This window comes from Armigeres subalbatus, chromosome 3 (genome assembly GCF_024139115.2).
Source record: "Armigeres subalbatus isolate Guangzhou_Male chromosome 3, GZ_Asu_2, whole genome shotgun sequence".
Lineage (NCBI taxonomy): Eukaryota > Metazoa > Arthropoda > Insecta > Diptera > Culicidae > Armigeres > Armigeres subalbatus.
The window spans coordinates 336,060,305-336,082,848 of record NC_085141.1 but is presented as its reverse complement, the minus strand read 5'-3'; the positions used below and the strand labels follow the sequence as shown (position 1 = coordinate 336,082,848).

Sequence of the window (22,544 nt, the reverse complement as noted above, 5' to 3'; positions counted from 1 at the left end):
GAACTACGCACATCACCCAATCCATCGTCGCTTGGATCAACCGTGTCAGTTTATTCGGAAATCCGTGTTCGTGCATTAGCTGCCATAGCTGGTCCCGATCGATTGTATCATATGCGGCTTTGAAGTCGATGAATATATGATGTGTGGGCACGTTGCATTCGCGACATTTCTGCAGTACTTGGGGAATGGCGAACACCTGGTTCGTGGTGGAGCGTTCGCCTATAAAACCCACCTGGTACTGCCTCACAAACTCCCTTGCAATTGGTGCTAGTCGACGGTATAAAATTTGGAAGTGTACCGTGTAGGCGGCGTTCAGCAATGTAATTGCGCGGTAGTTGCTGCAATCCAGCTTATCGTTTTTTTTTGTAGATGGGACACACGACACCTTCCATCCACTCCTGCGGCTAAACTTCCTCCTCCCAAATCTTGGTAATGACCCAGTGCAGCGCTCTAGCCAGTGCCTCACCACCGTGTTTGAATAGCTCTCCTGGTAGTTGGTCAAACCCAGGAGCTTTGTTGTTCTTCAGCCGGCCAATCTCCTCCTAGTAGATTTATCGGTAAAATTATGTCCTGCGCGCGTTCTCCCATACCGCCATCTTCCTCTGCCACATCGCCATTCAGGTGTTCTTCGTAGTGCTGCCGCCACCTTTGGATCACCTCACGCTCGTTCGTAAGAAGGTTCTTGTTTATGTCCTTACACATATCGGGCTGTGGCACATGGCTCTTACGTGAACGGTTTAACTTCTCATAGAACTTTCGTGCGTTATTAGCGCGGTACAGTTGCTCCGTCTCTTCACGGTCTCGATCTTCCTGCTGGCGCTTTTTCCTCCGGAAAATCGAGTTTTGTCTGCTCCGCGCCCGTTTATATCGTGCCTCGTTCGCCTTTGCGCGGTGTTGCAGCAATCTCGCCCATGCATGCACCGTGCCAAATGCAGCGGTTGCGGTGCTACCAATGGCGGATCGAATAGCCATCTTCAAGAGACGCTGCGCCTAGCTGCTCTTCCGTTGGGAGTGCCACTTCCAACTGCTGCGCGTATCCTTGGGCTAGTCTACCGTCTTGTAGCCGCCCAATGTAAAGCCGCGGAGTCCGACTTCGACGCGTGTTGTACACCGTCGAGAGTTTTGAGCGCAGGCATACTGCAACGAGGTAGAGGTGGGATTCAATATTCGCACTACGGTAAGTGCGGACGTTCGTGATGTCGGAGAAGAATTTACCGTCGATTAGAACGTGGTCGATTTGGTTTTCCGTTTCTTGGTTAGGTGATCTCCATGTGGCCTTGTGGATATTTTTGCGGGAAAAGAAGGTGCTTCGGACTACCATTCCGCGGGAGGCTGCGAAGTTTATGCATCGTTGGCCGTTGTCATTCGATACGGTGTGCAGACTATCCGGTCCGATGACCGGTCTATACATTTCCTCCCTTCCTACCTGTGCATTCATGTCGCCGATGACGATTTTGACGTCCCGCAGTGGGCATCCATCGTATGTCTGCTCCAGCTGTGCGTAGAACGCTTCTTTCTCGTCGTCGGGTCTCCCTTCGTGTGGGCAGTGCACGTTGATGATGCTATAGTTGAATAAACGGCCTTTTATCCCCAGCTTGCACATCCTTGTGTTGATTGGCTGCCACCCAATCACACGTTGCGTTGGCGCATCTTATCCAGCACTATGAAGCCGGTTCTCAGCTCGTTGGAGGTGCCACAGCTTTGGTAGAAGGTTAGCCGCTCGATGCCCTCTTTTCCACACTTTCTGTCCTGTCCAGCAAATCTCCTGCAGCGCCACGACGTCGAAGTTGCGGGGATGTAATTCATCGTAGATCATCCTGTCGCAACCTGCAAAACCTAGCGACTAGCAGTTCCAGGTTCCAAGCTCCCAATCGTGATCGTCGCCTAGGTCTTTGCCGATTATATCGAGTCGTATTATCTTTTATATTGTTCGTAATTATTGGTTTTCCAGGCGGCTTATTGGGCCTGCGCAAACCTCCTGTCTCGTCGGAGGACCGTCGTGTCAGGTCTGTTTTGTGTCCCACCTGACACCAGGACTTGGGCTTGTGCGCTTTGATCGGTACACGGTCGCTTTGGCGGGGCCTACTTGCGGATACATGCAGCTTTTTATAGGAATTTAACAAGGCCTACTGTCAAACCCCACCACATCCTAGGCAAGCCCCACAACTCGCAGATGGCCTGGGGAGGGATCGTCAAGTCCTTGGACATAGTCCCTGCTGCCCTGTCAAAAATATAAAGCAGTGTATAATTGGGTTCTAAAGCCCTGTCTCGTTTATGGTTGCAAACGATAGTGCATCGGTCAAGAATACATTAACCGATGTTATATAAATTCTAGTAATAGCCTAAGTCAGTAAAAATGATATTTTTGTGTTTGAGACATTTTAAGACATGTTTTGGGCTAGGCAACGTCTGTTGCTGAAAATGCAACTGTTTAGAACAAATGAACCATCAGTCCAAAACGTCAGGCCCATATATTAACTGTCTAAGATAGAATCAAATGCTCTGCGATGTTCTTCTAGTGCGTTTAAAACCATATTATACCACTTTATTCCGTACGTCAGCGGTTCTCAACCTTTTTCTTGAGAGGTACTCCTTCGAACTTTTGAATTAATTGAGGTAGGCTTCCGCAGCTCTTGATATGAGGCTTCTTAGCCTCTTGTAGAGAGGGTTTCGAGCCTCTTGAATGGCGGCTTTGGGGCCACTTAAAATAAGGCTTCCTTTGCATCTTGGAAGGACGCTTATGAGCCTCTTGAAAGTATGCTTCCAAGCCTCTTTTAAGAAGAACTGAGGCTTCCAAGGCTCTTGAAAGGAGGCTTTTGATTCACTTGAAATTATACTCTTAAAATGAGCCTTCCGAGCTTTTTGAAAGAAGGCTTCTGGTCCTCTTAAAAGGAGGCTTCAGAGCCTCTTGAAAGAAGCTTCTGGATCTCTTGAAAGTATGCTTCAGAACCTCTTGATAAGAGGCTTCTGAGGCCCATTGTAGAGAGGCTTTCGAGCATCTTGAATGGTGGCTTTTGAACTACTAAAAAAGAGACTTTCTATCCTGAAAGGATGCTTCCAACCCTCTTGGAAGAATTTCGAGATTCCTGAAGGGAGGCATACGAGGCTCTTGAAAGTAGGCTTTCGATTCATTTGAAAGTAGGTTTTCGAGCCTCTTAAAAGGAGCCTTCCAAACCTTTTGAAAGAAGGATCTCTACCCTCTTCAAACGAGGCCTCTTGAAAGCAAGCGTTCGGGCATATTGAAAAGAGGCTTCCGAGCTTTTTGAAAAATGGTTTCCGAGATTTTTGAAAAAAGGATTCCGGCGCTCTTGAAAGGATCCTTCGGATCTTTTTGGAAGAAGGCTCCCGACTCTCTTGCAACGAGGCTTCCGGGCCTCTTAAAAGGAGGCTTCCGTACCTTTTGAAAAAAGGCTTTTGGACACCTTGAAAGGACGCATTCGAGCTGCTCTGAAAATTATCAAAACTTAATCAATAAACTCCGATTTGAATTGTGATACGTCATTATGCATTTTGGTCCGAGGTACCCCTAGGGCCAGGTCGAGAACCGCTGCCGTATGTTAAACAAGACCGAAAATGTTGGGAAAGAATTGTCTATCTATTTTCAAATATAAAATTAAACTATGTATGTTATGATAAGAAAATTATGTTGAGCTTTTTAGTGGAATGTTTTCACCTGTCATAAGACGAGTTTAAACTCGTCTTATGACAGGTATGTATGTTATGTTTCTTTCGACTTCTGAAACGAAAAAAAATCTGACGCGTTCAAAATGATTAGTTTCAACATTTTCCGAAAGAAAATTGAATATCGATTCTTCATTTTAGGACCCAATTCAGAAAAATGCTCTTCAAAAATTCAACTTTTAGTTTTTCTCTTGAGTGTATTTTTCAATAATAATTGGTTCAGTTCAACAGTGATTTCTGGGCTTTCAACTTATTGCAGACAAAAAAAAGGTTAAAACTACTGCATGGGAGACTTTGACAAGATCCAGTGAGTACTCCCAAGAATTCATGATGTAAGCTGTTCTGAAAATTATTGAGGATGACAATGAATAATAGAATATCAGTGTTGGTAGAATCATGCTCAAATCTCAATCATCGAGGCCTTATGTGCGCGCTAACTTGTACTGATGGAGTGAGAACATCGCGGTTGATTTTTTCTCGCAAAATCGAATTAAAACTCAATAGAAGCATTGAAACCCAATCGAAGCGTATCTGCTGTTAACGTATGGATTCATTTCCATTGTCTTATACGAAGAAAGTTAGTTAGATGCTTTCAAAAAAGAAGGGTTTTTAAGATCTTTCTGGAAATCTGTACGTCCTCACGGGCATGACAATGACTGTTTGAATTCTTTCGACTTTCGATAGCTAATAATTCTTAACTACTCACAATTTTGTTTACTGGCTTTTAAAAATGGTTACGAACTTATAAAATTCCATTATAAGCTCATATAAATCCATTAATTTCCTCCAGAAAGATATTTCAGTTGGAATATGATGAATGAATGAATGAATGAATTTCATTTTAGTATGGGATGGTTATGCTTACAGTGGCAGTATAGGTAGAATTTGCATCGATTGTTCAACAACAGAACTGTTGCCAAAATCGGTATTTACTCTATTTGACCTACCCACGACTCGGAACTCGGATGCGACTCTGATAAGAAGAATTTATTCTAAAATTGTCTGAGTTTAGTTTTGTTAAACCTGCTACTCTATGTTTTAAATTTTTCACCTTGAGCTCATGGAAGAATGGTAGTTGGAAATCGATAAGGGGAAAATGTTTGTTTTTGTAAGAAAGTAGTGATAAGGAATGAAGTATGAAGTTTGCACTGATTAGTACTTTTATAGTGGTGAAATTTCGATTTTACTACCACTGAATCAACGCCATCTCTTGCGTTGAACATTTTGGCTGGTACCTTATTACTAACAGCATGCGAGAAATTTTCACTCGATTTTACTTGAGTGTTGCTGTCACCGACGACGAGTTTTCTGCAGCAACCACCGCCCACGGCTGCCATTGTTGGATAAATTTCCTTCATCATAAGTTTGTTTGGCATTTTGTTGAACATTTTCGGAAAATCAAACCATCTTCTTAGTATAATGGTGGTCCTGAAAAGGAATGTTGTTTTGTTGTTGAAATGAGCAGTTATCGCATAAAAGCTTATTTTGTTCATGTTGGTCCAGCCATCACATGTAATGCAAACCGCTTGAGCATCGGCTAATAGCTTTTCTGTTGCAGATGAAAGATCAGTGTAAACAGCTGGGAGCAGGCTGTTTGTTAGGGTCTTTCGACTGGGAAGCTTATAGGAAGAGTTCAACATCCCCACAAACTTTTTGAACTCCGGATCTTCCACGATTGAAAAAGGGTGGTACTCCTTACAGATCATTTTCAATAATTGAATATCAATTGGTCGGCTTTTCGGTTTGATAATTTCAACAAAATTTGTCATTAGCGCTTGAGAAGCAGATTATGGGCGCACGTTGGAAGCATTAACACTTACATCACTAAGCTTTTCCTTTATTATTACTCCTGGTGTTTCACTGGAAGAGGATGCTCCGGCTGAAACCGATGATCAATCTGATGTCCTTGTTGGGGATGCTTGAACGGGGTTGATTGATTAGGAAATTTTTATAAGGTTTGGAAAGATTTTTTTAAATAGTTTATCGCAAATAATCAAAAGGTTCAATGAAATTGAGAAATTGGGGGACAGTTTCCGAATCGATTGATACATAAATCTCTAAAATACATAAATACAAAATAATACGAAATAAAAATACAAAAAAAGATAAAGGCGTCATTAACGTTCAAATTTTTACATACATAATTTCGTGATGGTCTTTAATATTATTGACACCCAATACCATCGGGTAAGACGTTGTCCAACGTCGAAGTCCCTTTCCCATGTTTACGTTTACTGAAGGCTATAAACAAAGGATCTATGAATGACAAGCAGACACAGCATCATTTATCAAAAAGGTCTATGTGGAGGAAAAATAAATATAGGTTAATTGTTCCATAATTTATAACATCTCATATTAATAATTTTCGCAGGTTGGAACGATTTGGACTTTATCTTTTTGCATTGCTACCACTGCTGAAAATAAATTACAAAAATGGGAAACAAAGCAATTTTCGCTCCAATTCTTTGTTTTTGATTGTTATTTAAATGACTTTAAGGAGCAATAACCCTGGTTCATAAAATTTTCTTCAATCGATTTTGACACATTTTGATTGTTTTCGGGGGGTACAAACAACTAGATTAGTTTGGATGAAGCTTTTGCTGCCATACCATAAACCGAAATAGGAATTGAAATTCCGATGCATTTTTTCATTGTTTACGTTTTAGATGTAGGCTCTTTCCAAATGTTAAGCTGTCAAACGATGATTGTACAAGTTGGGTGGTAACTTTTTGCGATTTTGTTTCGAATTTTGATCTATGCACATTATTATTTAGGATAATCGGTTCGGTATTGGGTGTAAATACTCGTCGCAGTTGCTGTTTGCATCATGTGAATAGAAATGTGGTTTTCCTCACACTTTGAACTAAATCTTATATTGGATTTTCCAACTTCTCAAATTGTTCAGACAAGCAATCGAAAACCTCCAGCTGTCTGAACGGCTTATCAGTTTGTTTCGATGGTTTTGCTATAATAGGTAAATGGCGTTCGATATTCACGGGTAGCATTTACCCTGCTGGCTGAACCATCATCTGGAACACGCATCCAACCGCAAAATAACAGCTGTTCTTTCGGCCAAGCACTTCCTAACCAAACGCTGTTCCAGCCTGGCCACGGCAGCCACGATGGCTTCGCCGACTTACTGGCAGGGGCATCGAGTTGTTGGCAGAAATCTAACGGTCAATCAATAAGTCCATCAGACACATCAGCCGCCGTCTAAGGAGGTTCAATTTCCAGTCCGACGCGCACGGTGCTGCTCATAAAACTGCTACTTGGGTTCTGCCTATAAATGCAAATAAGTACATTGCCACAGCTCGGCTACGCTTCGCTACCAACATATTTCTTGCCCTTCCTCAACTTCAGCCGCTCGGAGATTTCCTTTAACAAATCGCACAATACCGTCTCCTCGGCAATACAATATATCGAGGGTCTAGTTTTGTTCACGGACCTACATGGAAAACCTTCAACTTCGCTAAGTAATGATACAAAAGCGACCAGAAAAGGGGGTCGATGATCGACACTCGACACATCGGTCCTACGTAGAAACCAAAAGCTTTTAATGCAGTTGTACACCCAGAAAGGGTCTCTGCCGCTACTTGGCATCAGTCAGTGGGTCAGATAGATGTCGACCGTGCGCAATGGAGTATTCAATTTAGCATTTGCCGATTATGGTGTGCGTGTGTCGACTGCCTTAGCAAAACCAACCATAGTTCGATGATGATGTTCCTCCCCCCATCGCACAAGATCGCGGGCCCTCGGTTGGCTTCACGCTGACTGCGCAATCAGCTGTGCAACTTCAGCGCATAGGAGGGACCGAACGAATGAACCGAGAAGTGGATACCCACCTATAAAGCGAAAATGAGGTTAAACTGGTGCAAGGGAACGAGCGCAGACCTATCATGCCCTCCCGGAGTCACGAACGTTTAACAAGACACGAACGGAGAAGTAAACAAAACTATCGCAGTTCCAAAAAAAGCACGCAACCCACTTTCGGATTGGAGGAGGTACCCAAACCGCGTGGTAATTGCAGATAAACTCCTCCGATTTGAATAGACAGCGAACTAATGCACCTTGTATGAAACACTGGTCTGCAAAAGAAATGGAATTGGATTGGTTTACATCTTTGGCGTCACAATATTAGCTGATTTCATTCGATTGATGAACACGCCAAATATTACAAGATTCCGATGGAAAGTGGATGAAAGCTGCTCTAATTTTCAACGAATTCAGAGAAAAACGAATAACAATTTATTACAAAATGTCAGACTAATTGAAAAAGGTAATAATAAAATTAATTGATTTTCTTCACCATGCTTTTAAAATTTTATTAAAATTCTATTTTAAACTGTGATTAGGTAAATGGCAAAGATAATAATACTGAAATTAAAATATATTTTCGCTGTAAAATTGCCATCAACTGATAACGTTTAAAATTATTGTAAACTGGTGTAGCCAATAAGTGAGATGTTTTGAAATCGTTTTACTCAATGTTGCCTAATGAGTAGTGCAACTACTCACGATGAAGGGCAAATTCAGACACGAGAGCAGCGCGCACGAGATTCGCTGTCCGGGGCCAGGTCCGAATCTTTCTTCGCTAGTGATTATTGGTGCACGATGTGGTCGCAGCTGGAAGGACTTCTCGATTGGATTGGCCTATCGGCGACTAGCCGGCGCGGCTCAAACGGAGTCATGCTTGCAATATAAACCCCGTCCCTTTGAATGGGTTCCTCCCGGCCAGAAAGCGGGCTCCGAAAATAATCAATTTTATTACTAACATGTCTTGTTTGTGGAGTGCTGCTTTTTATGGCGGTGTAGTTTTGATGTTTTAGTGCAGTTTGCTGTCCGCAATGCTGGTTTGTTACGATAACAACTGGGTTAATTGGGGCACCGGGTGGTTGTTTCCTGATTGCGGCACGTTGTAAAGTATTGTTTGGAAATTAAGTGATATACCGATGGCAAACAGTTATCCATTTTAATTTGAGGCGACCAATCGAGAACAACTTATTGTTTAATGATGAAAGATATAATGGAAGTCCTTTATTGAATACTGTTGCGGATACTGGCTGCATTGGTTTTAACATTGTCAGTTACCGGAGCTGGTAACTACAGAATGAAGTTCCAATACGTCAAGGTGACAACTTAACTGTCAAGAGTAAGTCAAAATTGTTGGAATTCTCGCTTAACTTTTCAAAAGGACCTAAGTAACATTTTTTTCATGAATTAATTTGAATAGCGCAATCAACAGAACAATATGAAAGCTATTCATTGCGGTATTCAAATTATTTCATGAAAAAAATGTTACTTAGGTCCTTTTGAAAAGTTAAGCGAGAATTAATTCCATCTATTTATATTATTTGGAATTAATTGATACTTTGGACACGTGAGTAATTCTGTGAATAGATGCAGTTAGGCCTATACAAATATTAAAAAACTATAACGTGTCCACCCCCTTCGGATTTTTGTTTGCCCAAAAATAATATTTTGAGGGAGTAACAACAAAAATGTTGAGGGTTTTCAAAACATTCTTCAACAAATCCGAGGTGTTACTTGATGTTTTTACTTTTATTATTTATTTTTTTATTATCCCCCCTCCCCCTTGACCTTTCGAAGACCAGAAGGACATTATATTTATGTAACGGCCTTACTAACATATGGTAAATATGCTTCTCACAGTTTAAAAAAGGTTAAGGTTGTTTTGAGGAGAATTCGAAACAAACGTCGTAATCAAACAAAGTTGAAGGTCAGTCCGAGTTTGGATTAACATCTTTAAATATGCCTGAAACGGATAGTACCTAATGATTACAAGTTTTGTAAGCGACCCATCAATGCGAACAACATGATCTTATCCTCGGCGTGTGAAGAGTGGATGGTAGTGTCCGGAAAGTGAAGAACTGAATTACGAACTGTTAGCCAAGTAGCATACTCACTAACAACGACTCCAGCTATGTAGTTATGATTCAGTTTCTCCCGGAATCCGTAAAGTAAAGCAGAAGCCATCAAAGACTAGAGTCGTTTTCTGAAGTGTGAATCAGAAATAAATAAATAAAGATAAAGTGGTAGAGCGAGTTTTAGGGATGTCCTGGCTTCCGAGCGAGGACTTATTCACGTTCATGGTAGAAGCATATTTGTATGAAGTGACGCAGAGCTTATAACCCGCCAACCCGCACGTTTCCCGGGGAAATAAGATAGGTGGTTTAAGCGCCACTCCTTTCGGAGACCACCTTCCAGATATAGGGCTGCCCGGCCGCTGGGACCCCCAGGGGATGGGTCTATTTACTCCCGTTTTAAGATAGGGAACGAATCGGGTGACGTAAGACTGGGGGTGAAGACAATGTAGGGGAAAAGGGGAAGGGAAATCGATTTTTCAAGCGTAGGAATTAGGCGATTACGAAACAATACTTACGCCCTTTTATCATCACTGGATGACCTGAACAACCCTGCGAATCCTGCTAGAAAAGAATAGGGAGAAATCGTGGTTGTTTCGGGGAACCGCCCCAGCAAAATACAATAAATTACAAGAATAAATCACGACCGATTAACATGCATATATTTAATCAATTTTATTAGAACATACTACTCGGGATAGATTTTCCTCAAATGGTGGTTCGCCTGCATTTACTCTACCAGTAATCCCAATAACAACATCCCACTACCGTGCAAACTCAAACTTCGGACGCTTAAGCACTTTCTGATATAATATCATCCAGTTTACTCGCATTTTAATCACATTGTTTAAATCACCATTGCAATCATCAAGTAAAGTATTCATCTTTGGACTACGTGTTTAATATGTGCAAGATATTGCGAAGTATGTTTGCAATTTATGAAAATGACCGGCTTCTGTTTGACTCAAACCTCGGACACCGGCGGGGTTGGATTCATATTTCGGACACAAAGATTCAAATTTCGGACACCAGATTACACAGTACCGGGAAGAATAATTGAAAACAATTCTCACTGCACAGCACAGACTCTCTTTCAATCATTTCGTTGCATTGTTTTTACGTGTATTATTAGAATGTAGCTATACTAAAACAAGCTAAAACTATAAGTCCTTCCTACCCAGCTTGACGAAACATTTCGATGAAATATTTCAGAAAATTTCCCATACGAATTGAAGCGTCCGAAGTTTGAGTGCGTCCGAAATTTGATTCTCCACGGTAAAAATGTTCAGTTTCGTTCATTTCATACATGTATTTCGTCTCTTCATACTTCCATTCTACTCTACTGCCTAGGCCTACTGTTTGCTTTCCCTTACTATCTTTCTCTATCTGTCTGTCTTCATTCGGGTGTGTTGAGTGCTTTGCGTGCGGTGTTCATTTGGGTCGGTTGGTGTGTGTGCTCAGAGTGGTTGCCAGCGCAAGCGCTTGGGCTAAGGACAGCCACGTGAAATATTGCTTGGCACGCTACTTACTGTTAGTTCTTCGGTAGCGGCGGGAACTGAGCCATGCGCATGGACTTACTTAATAATCATGCATGATTTACTCACGGTTTGCGTACGCTTGAAGGGGATTTTACGGGAATCAAACGGTCGTTCATTCGAACGGACGCGTTGATTGATGTTCGCGTCGATGACGTTGACGCGGATGATTCGCTCCGGTCTGTGGGCTTCACGCGGCGGCGATGAACGGGTACGGTCGTCGCGGCGATGAATTGTGAACGATTGGCGCAATTTCGCGATGAATCCGGGTATCTGCTAGCCTTGCCTTAGGGCGCTATGAATGTTCGCAAACCCTCTTCCGGTTGACGAACTTCCGGGAAAACCCTCGTAGCTGACGGTGGGGTCAGAAGCGATCGTTGACTTTTGGTGTGATGTGTACGGCTCCGCAGAATGCCACAAACCTGGTTCAAATCACGTGGTGTCGTACGACGACACGATTAACACACACACAAATTGCACATAAATTTGACCAACTAATTACCTGCACAATTTTAACCACACGCACGAAGCTGCTAATAACTTTACGCAATATAACGTTGCACTCAACAAGTTACACTCAACAAATCTAAACTGGAAAGACTTAATTAAAATTAATCAAAGACAAGCATGCTAATATAAACCTTTAACAACACATCACGGCGCGACACTTAAAAATCGATCACTCCTGCCTCTTCCACTAGCCAGAACGAAGTGATCGATCGAGGTCAATTTTTCCTCAGATCAAGGTGCGCATTATTAATTAGTTTCGCAATCATAACCTTCGGGAAATCCGAAGCGGAAATCGAAGGTTGAATAATTCACGCTCGCGAAACGACCAAGGTTAAAGGGAGGGGGATTAGTCTTCGCCGAAAGGCTTACATCAAACGGCTCGCTAAATCTGAGAGAGTGGATCCAAGTTCAATATCCCCTGAATGCATTCCTCCGGGGGTCATTGGACAGCGACGAGCGTGCAAATTTCATATTTCTCGGGTACTTTTTCAAAACGGCGTATGTCGCAAATTGTAAACAAACCCGTTTTCAACAGCATATGGCATCAAATTCATCTAAAAATGTGTATATTTTCAAAGCTACATGAAAATGTGTTTTTAAAAATGGAAATCAATTTTTTTGCAAAACGGTGTAACATCATTGTTGAAAATATTGCACCGCTTAGCAGAAAATGTACTTTAAAAAGTTTTTTCGGACAATAAAATAGTTTAAAACGTGCGTCTGCTTGTACTTTTTCATCACTGATTTCAAAATTGAGCATGTTGCTTGAATACTCTGATTTTCGTTAAGAAAAACATTTTACGTTGTTTTTCTGCAGCAAATGTTGTTACGTCGTGTTGTAAGTGTTGCAATTTTTTTGTCGCATGTGCGTGAAACATTTCAACTTGACGCAACATTTCGACGTATCAGCAATGCAGCGTACGGAGCAGCGTAACATTTCGACGAAAGTAGCATGACCTCGGTCATGCTGACGTATCAAAACGACGTATGTGATTTATCTAATGCAGAACGTTGTAACATTTATTTTTATCAAAATAACTGGAATGTTCACACGCAGTGCAGATTTCAGAGTCAGTGACGATGAACCTTTTCATAATGTATGGTTGAGGTGTATTCAATTGCAATAAAAATGATTAGTTTCTAAATAGGAATAAAAATAAAATCTGAAAACTTTCAAGCTCATTTTCTCAGCTTGATCAAAATGTTACATACGCCGATTTGAAAAAGTTCCCGAGATTTGCTGTTATCGCTTTTCCCTTTTGGGCGGTTAAAGCATGTGCGAGTTGGCTAGGGTAGGAACTCATTTAAATGACTGTCTGTGGGACGCTACTCGTGAATATGAACAAGATTCATCCAGTGGGTGAACTTTCCAGTACTAGACTGGTTCAAACTAATCTAATAATACGGATAATTTATACTGAAGATAATAATACGAATACATTTAACGAACGGCCATGCTCGTTACTAGCTTCAAGTTGCTTTCTTCGGTGCACCGATCCGAAAATCGTCGGCGGCGGTGACGTTTGTCATAATTTTGTTCGACGGAGGCGTTTTCGACGGTGGCGTGCAAAAAGCTATTTGGTCGAATAACATGTTTAGCAGAAAGTCGTCTAGCCGAGTTTTACTTGACCGATTTAAACGTTTGCCCGAAACGGTTGTTGGATCGAAAATGGTTTGGCCGAAAGCGACATACGACCGAAAATTATATGCAGTCGAACTGGTAGTTTGGCCGAAAAAGCCAAAAAATAGGTCAAGTTGTCGAAAATCCCGTTTGGGCGAAATGGTCGTTTGACCGAACGGGTAATATGTTGAGGAAATGTTGCGCTGGAGTCCATCCCGCTCGATGCGCTGCGATAACAATCAACGACACGACATACTCTCGGTTAGACTAGGTCGGGGTTTCGGGCTGTGCTTTGCCGAAAGGCGCACTGCGCATGCTTCCGTTCCTACTCCGATGATTTGGAACGGTTTGTTTTCGCTATCTCGGCGGTCTTTACCACCAAGTCAATAGCGTCCAACGTGGACTTACCCTTGCGAAAACCGAACTGATTGCTTGATAGGCCGTTCGTACCCTCTGAGTACGGGGTCAGCCTGTTGAGGATGATCCTCTCTAGTAACTTGCCCGTCGTGTCTATAAGACAGATTGATCTATGCGCCGATGGGTCGCCTGGCGGCTTCGCGGCCTTCGGCAACAACACCAGTTTCTGTCTTTTCCATCTTTCGGGGAATCTACACTCATCTAGGCATCTTTGCATAGCTAGCCTGAACATGTTCGGGTTCGCTATGATTGCTGCCTTGAGAGCGCTGTTCGGAACTCCATCAGGCCCTGGAGCTTTGTTCGTTACCAGGGATTTGGCCACCGCGAGTAACTCTTCGTTCGTCACCGAAGCCACCATTTCGGCCGCACCCATATTGCCTTGCGGTGCAGGAGGCCAGGGACTTGTGGCTCGGGACGGGAAGAGTACCTCGATAATCCTCGCCAACCTATCCGGGGACCGTTCGGGGGTGAAGAGCTCCCTTTGGTCTTGGCCATCACTATCCTGTAGGCGTCACCCCACGGATTCGCGTTGGCTCCTTCGCATAGGTTGTCGAAACACGCTCTTTTACTGCTCTTGATGGCCTTGTTAAAGGCCAGTTTTGCAGCTCGAAACACTTCACGGCGGTCCGCACTTTCATCATCGGTGCGGGCACGTTGCATCCTTCGTCTAGCCTTGAGGCAGGTTGATCGAAGGGCCGCAATCTTGCGACTTTACCAGTATACCGGGCGTCTGACATTTCTCGGCTGGGCTTTTCTCGGCATGGTGGCGTCACAGTCGCGTCATAGGATGGGTTAGGGACAAAATGTCGAAAGACATTAGGTCGAAAGGACAAAAAGTCGACAGACAAAACGTCGAAAGACAAAAGGTCGAAGGGACAAATGGTCGAAAAGGACAAAAGGTCGAAAGGGACAAAAGGTCGAAAGGACAAAAGGTCGGAAGGGGAAAAGGTCGAAAGAAACAAAAGATCAATAAGATCAAAATTAGACAATTTTTAACAATTAACTAAAATTCTTTCAGTGAGTATAACTAATAGATGGATGTTTGGGTTTTATAAATATCACATAGATCTGTCAAAATGGTTTGCGTTACTAGATTTTGACAGATCGAAGTGACATTTAGAAAACCTTGATATCCATCTATTATTTGCACTCATTGAATGCATTTTATTTAATTGCTAAAAATAGTGAAACCAACTGTATAGGACAACTCTGTCTCGCGCAATACAAGGTTTATTCATTTCCAAAATCAACAATCTGCTTTATCTCTATCAAAACTATCTAGAGAATCATAATATTGTTTCATAGTAATTTCTCCTTCTTTGAAAATGGCTCATTCTTCAACTTTGATTAATGAGATGAGTGTGTTATTATTTCTACTTGAAGTTAAATGCATAGCACAAACACCCAACTTGTTATCAACTTGTTCTTGATCGAAATTTGGTCCCTTTCGACGTTTTGTCCTTTTCGACCTTTTGTCCCTTTCGACTATTTGTCTTTTTCGACCTTTTATCCTTTTCGACCTTTTGTCCTTTCAACCTTCTATCCCTTTCGACGTTTAATCTTTTCGACCTTTTGTCCTTTCGACCTTTTGACTTTTCTACGTTTTGTCTTTCGAACTTTTGTCTTTTGGACCTTATGTCTTTCGACCTTTTGTCATAGATTCTCATAGGACAGCTACCAACGCATCCCGCTTAGACCTTCAGTGTTGGCTTCCAATCCCAGGGCCGCGGTGAAAACTTCGCTGTCAAAGTGATTGGTTCTCCACCCACGGACCTGACAGGGATCCCCGAACCTCGGTTGTTGCACGCCATAGTTGATCTTGAAGCGAATTGCTAGATGATCACTATGGGTGTAACTTGTCCACCTTCCAGTCCAAGTCTGGTGCCAGACCAGGACTGACAAAAGTTACGTCAATCCATGACTCGACCCCGTTCCTTCTGAACGTGCTAGCGGAACCATCATTGACTAGCACTGCGTCGAGCTTCGCTAGCGCCTCTAGTAACGCTTGACCCCTTCGCCCCGTCGTGCAAATAGCCGCCATCCTAGACCCGTCCGCCACCCAATTGCCGTTATCGACAGGGACGTTGTACGGGTCGGACAGGAGGGCGATATCGGTCCTCGACTCCGAGACCGACTGCCACAGCAGCTGCTGGGCAGTTGCACAGTGGTTAAGATTCAGCTGTGTTACTTGCACGGCTTATTCTTATTTTTCTCTCCGATGGGACACGAAGATCCACCCATAACGTGATTACAGGCTTGTTTTTTGCTGGCGAAGATGAGGCACAACGACGGCATAGATTGCCATGGTCTGGGCCCTTACAGTTGTAGGACTTGTGTCCCAACTCTAAGCACCGATAGCACCTGTCCACTGAAGGCGGCTGGAGTTTGCTCACTGGGCATACTGACCAGCCGATCTTCAACTTCCCTCGCTCCATTACCTTTTTGACTTCCGCAACCGGTAATCTAAGGTAGGCTACCTACGTGCCAAAGAGACCGCCTCTTAGGCGTACAGAGGTCTTGTCGACCTGTGTACCGCACTGGTCTCTGAAGGCCGAGACGACGTCGTCCGCGTTCGTGACCTCGTCCAGTTGCTTGCACTGGAGGGCAACTTCCGCCCCCAACGGCCTCACCTCGGCGTCGTCACCCAAGACCTCTTGGGCCAGCTTCCTGTAGTCAGTCCCACTAGCCTGCGCTCCGCGTTTCAGAACCAAGATCTTTTCACCGTTTTTGGCACGTCCTGACCCAGCGCCGAAGCTTTTTGGCCGCCCGACTTCAGCCTCGGCCTCGCCTCTGTCCTTTAGCTTTCTTTGCGGGTCGAGATGCGTTCGACTTCCGCTTTGCCCTACTGACCAGCTGCCAGGGATTTTCGGTCCCTGGGGCCGATGGCACAGGCTGGCTGGTACCCTCTTGCGCCTGGTTGGTGCCTTTCACCGTTTTGGACCGAGAAGTCAACTTGTCAGGTCGACGCCCTTCGGGCTCCTCTGCACCCTGATCTGATCCGTCCAGACGACGTTTGGCCTTTATGGTCGCACGTCGTTTGGCTTTGCTCTGAACACCTTCGCCGAATTGCTGCCGGAGCCGTTTCGGGTTAGGCGCAGTCTTTTCTTCATTGGCCGTCCAGGCGAAATCAATCGTCTCTTGGGCCATGATCGCTCCTCCAAGGAAAGAGAAGGCATCGGTTTGAGCACCTTTGCCGGCCTTCTCTCTTCCCACCACCCGCCTGATAAACGCATCCTCTTGTCTTGCGACTCGAACAGCTTGGCGGAGCATCCGAAGGTTCTGTTTCAGTTCAATACTGATGTTCTGCCTTGCGTTCGCGAGCTCGATGATATCATCGAATTGCTCGGCGACCACCCGCAACCTGGGTAATGGCCCGCCGAGCGTGCTGATAGGGCTATATCCTGTCACTGCTGGGGAGACTGTCTTGCGACTCGAACAGCTTGGCGGAGCATCCGAAGGTGCTGTTTCAGTTCCTTACTGATGTTCTGCCTTGCGTTCGCGTGCTCGATGATATCATCGAATTGCTTGACGACCACCCGCAACCCGGGTAATGGCCCGCCGAGTGTGCTGATAGGGCTATATTAGACTGGCCCAGATTACTATGGGGAGAAAAAAATGTTGTCGAATTCCTAGGGGCACCCCCCAGAATTGTGTCTTTGGGTGAGAAAATCAATCTCTGAAAATTTCAGCTCAATCGCTTGTTGCATAAGCTGGCGCATTTGATTTGAAGTTTGTATGGGGATTTCAGCCAAAATGTATAGGAAAATACACCTCCGTCACTCATTCGATCTGGAAATTGGTTCTGATTGCTCGATTGACCTCAGAATTGCAAAAACGGCAGTTGGTATGCTACAGAACAATTTCACAGAACATTGCATGATGATTAAATGAACTTTTATATAATTTTCGGCTGATTTATTAGGAGCTGATTTGTGAATTTTTGGGTTTTTTGATCGAATCGCATCAGCCGAAACCTATATAAAAGTTCATTTAATCATCATACAATGTTCTGTGAAATTGTTCTGTAGCATACCAACTGCCGTTTTTGCAATTCTGAGGTCAATCGAGCAATCAGAACCAATTTCCAGATCGAATGAGTGACGGAGGTGTATTTTCCTATACATTTTGGCTGAAATCCCCATACAAACTTCAAATCAAATGCGCCAGCTTATGCAACAAGCGATTGAGCTGAAATTTTCAGAGATTGATTTTCTCACCCAAAGACACAATCCTGGGGGGTGCCCCGTGGAATTAGACAACTTTTTGTTTCCTGGGCCAGTCTAGCCTATATCCTGTCACTGCTGGTGAGACTACGGTGCTGCTAGTTGCAGTTTCCGTCACTCCGCGCTCCGTCTCCCTGGGAGTAGACCTCACCAAATCCCCTTTGGCAAAGGAGTCTACCACCTCCATGCTTAACGCATCGTCAAAAGAATTATTTGGTTTTTCTTCACTCTTTGTAAATGGGTCCCCCTTGTGGCTGCCGTCGAATTCTACTGGAGTAGTCGCCTTTAATGATCCCAAGGTTATCTTCACATGCCTTACGGCATGCCGGGAGACCATGCAAGGGTTGACACTTACATGTTCAGGGCCAAAGCAGCTCAAGTCAGGAAAAGGCATCTGAGCCCACTCCCATCCAGCAGGCAAAGCTTGGCGGCAGAATTGGACAGCTTGCTACAAGGCCCGTCACGGTTTTAGGGGACGGAAGACAGCCTAGCCATTAGCCCACCGTTTCGCCGTTTCGAGTCAGTGTCACCCGGCTCTACTAAGAGAGTAGAATGTCAGACTATCAGCCTTCGCTTTTACAATATTACGATATCCAAGACAAGGTCCGTTAACACGCGCCCAGAATCAGCGATGCCAGATCTACGGAAATTTCCGTAAATCTACGGAATTGAATGCTTTCTACGGATTTACGGATCCGTTAAAAAAAATCTACGGAAATTTGAAAATTTCTGCGGAAATCTACGGATTTTATTATCTTAGTTTAAACTTTTATCGGTGATTCATATAGGGGTATTGTCTCATATCAGTATGCTCTGATTTTATGGGGTCTTGCTCACACACATCTACTAGACATTCAACGACACTTTCGTACGTAAGCGATTTCAACAATATATTGGGCTCACACTGTGTGCTGCTTAAAGTAAATGTTCCTTCTTGTTTGACGTATAAGCATATGACAATGGACATTCCAAGTTCACTGGAGTTTGTCTTGGATTTTTTTCAAGCATTTATTCTGATACACAAGGATTTTTTTTAAAGCATCTACTATTGAATTGCAAGGAGTTTCATTCCGCTATTTCTCCAGAAATACTTTTTAAAGATATCCTCCAGAAATTATCCCACAAATTTCTACTGAAGGAATGCTCGGAGGAAAATTTCTACTGAAGGAATGCTCGGAGGCTGTAAACTACCGTGATAAACTTATACTTGGAATAAAAAATCACGGAAACCAAAATTTAAAAAAAAATGCTGTAAGTAAAACCGGAAAAATCTTCGAAGAACTCTCCTGGAAGAACTCTTATTGGAATTCATAGGAGAAGGTTTTATGGAAACTCCCGGAAAATTTTCAGGAAAAAAATTCAAAAACTTACGGACATTACCGGAGATCTTGAAACGCCTCCTGAACTCAGGGATTGCTGGAAGAACTCCGGGAACATCTTTCGGAAAATAAATTACGGAAAAAACAAAGAAAAGTTCTGCGTAGTTTCTGGAGGAACTCATGAACGAATTTTTAGATGAACTCGCATAATTACTTCTTGAGGACTTATGGAAGAACTTACGTAACAATTTATAGAGGAATTTGTTGAGGAATTCCTGGGACATCGCCCAAAGGGATTCATTGATGAACTCTCAGAATGGTTTCTATTTTAACTCCCTGAGTTATTCCCAGAAAAGAAAAAAAAGGATTTCCTCCCAAAAACAAATCTTTGGATATTACACCAGCTTATTGTTACCAGTTGTTCGCATATTTTATTATCCAGCAAAATCCACTGTACTGTAAATCCAGTAAATATAATTGTCTACCACTGTAAATCCAGGGAATATAACGAATATCGTCGATGAGCATTCGTTCATGTTGTGATTCAAGCTACAATATATTCTGCGGCTCTGACTTCCTACGTGCGTTTCTTGATACATCATTAGGATAGAACATGTTGCCATCAGATGGCCAAATATTCAATAAAATTTGTATTCACTTGAAAATGGTTCTTCACATATTAAGATAATAGCCGATGAAGCTCCAAATCGATTTTTCCTTTTAAAACATAAAAAAAAACTCAATCATATTACGATTTTGTTGAAATTTTGATAAGTTATTCCTCGTTTGATAAATTACTGTTGAACAATTTAGATCAATGGAAAAATATTTAAAATTCGAACATTCAGCTTATGTAAATTCCTTATGTGATTGGTATGAGAGTACATTCAATGTGGGACAACATTAGTTTGCTATTTTGTTACATTCCTTTCGAACAAAATCTTTTATTTCATCATGTTATTAAGAAGATCCATAAAATTGAATGCTATTTATGGAATTAACTTTTAAACCCCAAATGGAACTTATATGCGAGTACCAGCAGACATATCCACTTTGTTGGACAGATGAGGTACAGAAATTCATTCATCTCTGTATTCAGATTGACAAAACCTGCAATGTTTATTTTATTCGATGCTTCCTAGCAAATTTGTTTGCTGGTTGACAAAATAAAATTAAAATTACTAAATAGTCGATAACATCCTTGGAAATTTTAGACGAGTACTCTGTTGATTTCTTTATTTGTAATAGGTATTTACAAAACTTTCCCAATTAGAAATTCAAAGTAGTCAAAGTAGAATAAGGTGGTCGATTGTCAGCACACTGTTGTTCTTAGTCCATAACTTTCGTTCAATTGCACACAAATTGTGATCGAATTTTTTCACATTTCCGGATGTCGCGACAAGCAGTTGTTGCAGTTGTGACATCTGAAAACGAAGGAAATTCGATTAACGCCAGATCTCACTTCATTTTGTAACTGGAACTGGAAGGTTTGTGACTGATCACCGGAATTGGGCCATCCAAAATGTTCCAGCAAATCTACGGAATTGATGTTGAAGGAATCTGGCATCACTGCCCAGAATGCCATAATCAGGATCTCGCTGGCATTGACACATCGGGACCGCTTTGCGATTTGGGCGTAACTTATTTTGTAAACAAACATTGTTTCATGGATTCAGCAGAATGCAAGCGATTTTCTCCAAAATTAGTTCCCCTATCTGATAGAGGAAAGCCTACTCTGTCGAATACATACCGTGGCTTTCTCGGGAAATGCCTCCTGGAGCAGGAATTCGACTTCCAATGTTTGTTTACAAAATAAGTTACGCCCAAATCGCAAAGCGGTCCCGACATGCAGTTTTTGTAGAGGTTTAAAAGAGCCCGCTGTCAAGCCCCACCACATCCTAGGCTGGCCCTTTAACTCGCAGAGGCCGTGGGGAGGGATCGTTAAGTCTCTGCTGCCCCCCAAATGACCGTATGTCAACTGGTGTTATGCCAAATGACCCGCTTCCCACCGAACGGGTTATATGGCCGATAGTGAAATTTGCTGGACGGGTCATATGACCGAAAATGCTGACCTGTTCGGCCAAATGGCCCTTTCTGCAAACGACCATTTCGGTCAAACGAATTTTTCGGCAACGTGACCAGCTCGGTTAAACGACATATTCGACCATATGTCCATTTCGGTCTAATGACATTTTTGGCCATATTACCCTTTATGTCAAATGGCTTTTTTGACATAACGTTATTTTTAGAGAAATGCTATTCGGCCAAATAATCTGATAGTTCGAACAATATTTTCGCCCATTCGTTCATCTCGGTATATAAAATGTTTAGCCAGATGGGGTTCGCATAAACGGCCCTTCGTTTAAAAATTTGAATCAGCGAGATATTCTTTGGATTTCAACAGAAAATTCTTCGGACTTTCCATTGGAAATTCTTTAAAGCTTTCACAAGAAATTATTCGAAATTTGCTCGAATATTTTTTATTAAAATTTCTTGGAATTTTCCATACTGGCGCACTCAAATGCACCAGAGGCTCAAGAAAATTCTCCCAAAACTTCATAAAAAACTCCCTGGAGTTTCAGCAGGATGTTTAGGCATAGTTTGCTTCTAGGAAATTCTACTGTTTTTTGGCGCATTTTCATAAATTTGAATTGGCATTGAATCAGCCAAAATTGTAGAACATTGATTGTAAATCATTATTACTAGTTGGATTAAATTGATATTTAACGTAACTAATTCTATGAATTGTAAAATGTAATTACTTACAAATGATGAAATATGTATCGCACTAAATATTGCCTTTCTCTTGAGGAGGATCCAGAACGAACGTAATCCAATAAATACATTGAACTTATTTAGTAACAACAGTTTTGATTCCGAGAGAAATAAAGCTTCCTAAGAAACGGTTGAAAAGCCTTTCATAATCCAAAACACATTGCCGCAACCGATGAATGCGAATGAGTAACCGTTTCACCACATCGGATTGCTGCATCGTCACGTTGATCAAGGATCGCTAAACGATTACGTACATCCGCCGCTTTATCAAACAACGAATCAAATTATTCAGAATAAAAAACAACCCTCGTATGAATTAATTTCAACCACAGACAATAGCGTTATTAATCCTCTTCGTTTCAAGTGAAGGTGGCAGGCCTATGGATATGGAATATGGATGATCAAGATTCCGAAACCGTCGCAGCAACGGAGCGCGAAGCCGCAAATCGCGTAAAAATCTCCATCCACATTGTCAGGCAGTCCGCAGGAGAGAGATTTCCCAATCCGTCAGTGTGGTCGTCGCGACCAGGGTTGTTAATCGATAAATTATCGTCCTTAAGTTAACGCCAACTTCGATAACG

The 22,544-nt window shown here is 42.6% G+C and overlaps 1 protein-coding gene and 1 long non-coding RNA gene across 13 annotated transcripts in view; one reads left to right on the top strand and one right to left on the bottom strand.

The window, feature by feature from the left end:
- LOC134225744 (uncharacterized) overlaps positions 1-22,544 on the top strand; it is a 174,699-nt gene that overhangs the window by 36,240 nt on the left and 115,915 nt on the right. The gene's annotated exons all lie outside the window — the stretch shown is intronic.
- Positions 11,398-11,833, bottom strand: LOC134221320 (uncharacterized). Its single transcript, XR_009982319.1, has 3 exons — positions 11,740-11,833; positions 11,601-11,684; positions 11,398-11,520 (listed from the first exon to the last, which is right to left on the bottom strand). It is a non-coding gene; the product is annotated as an uncharacterized LOC134221320 (long non-coding RNA).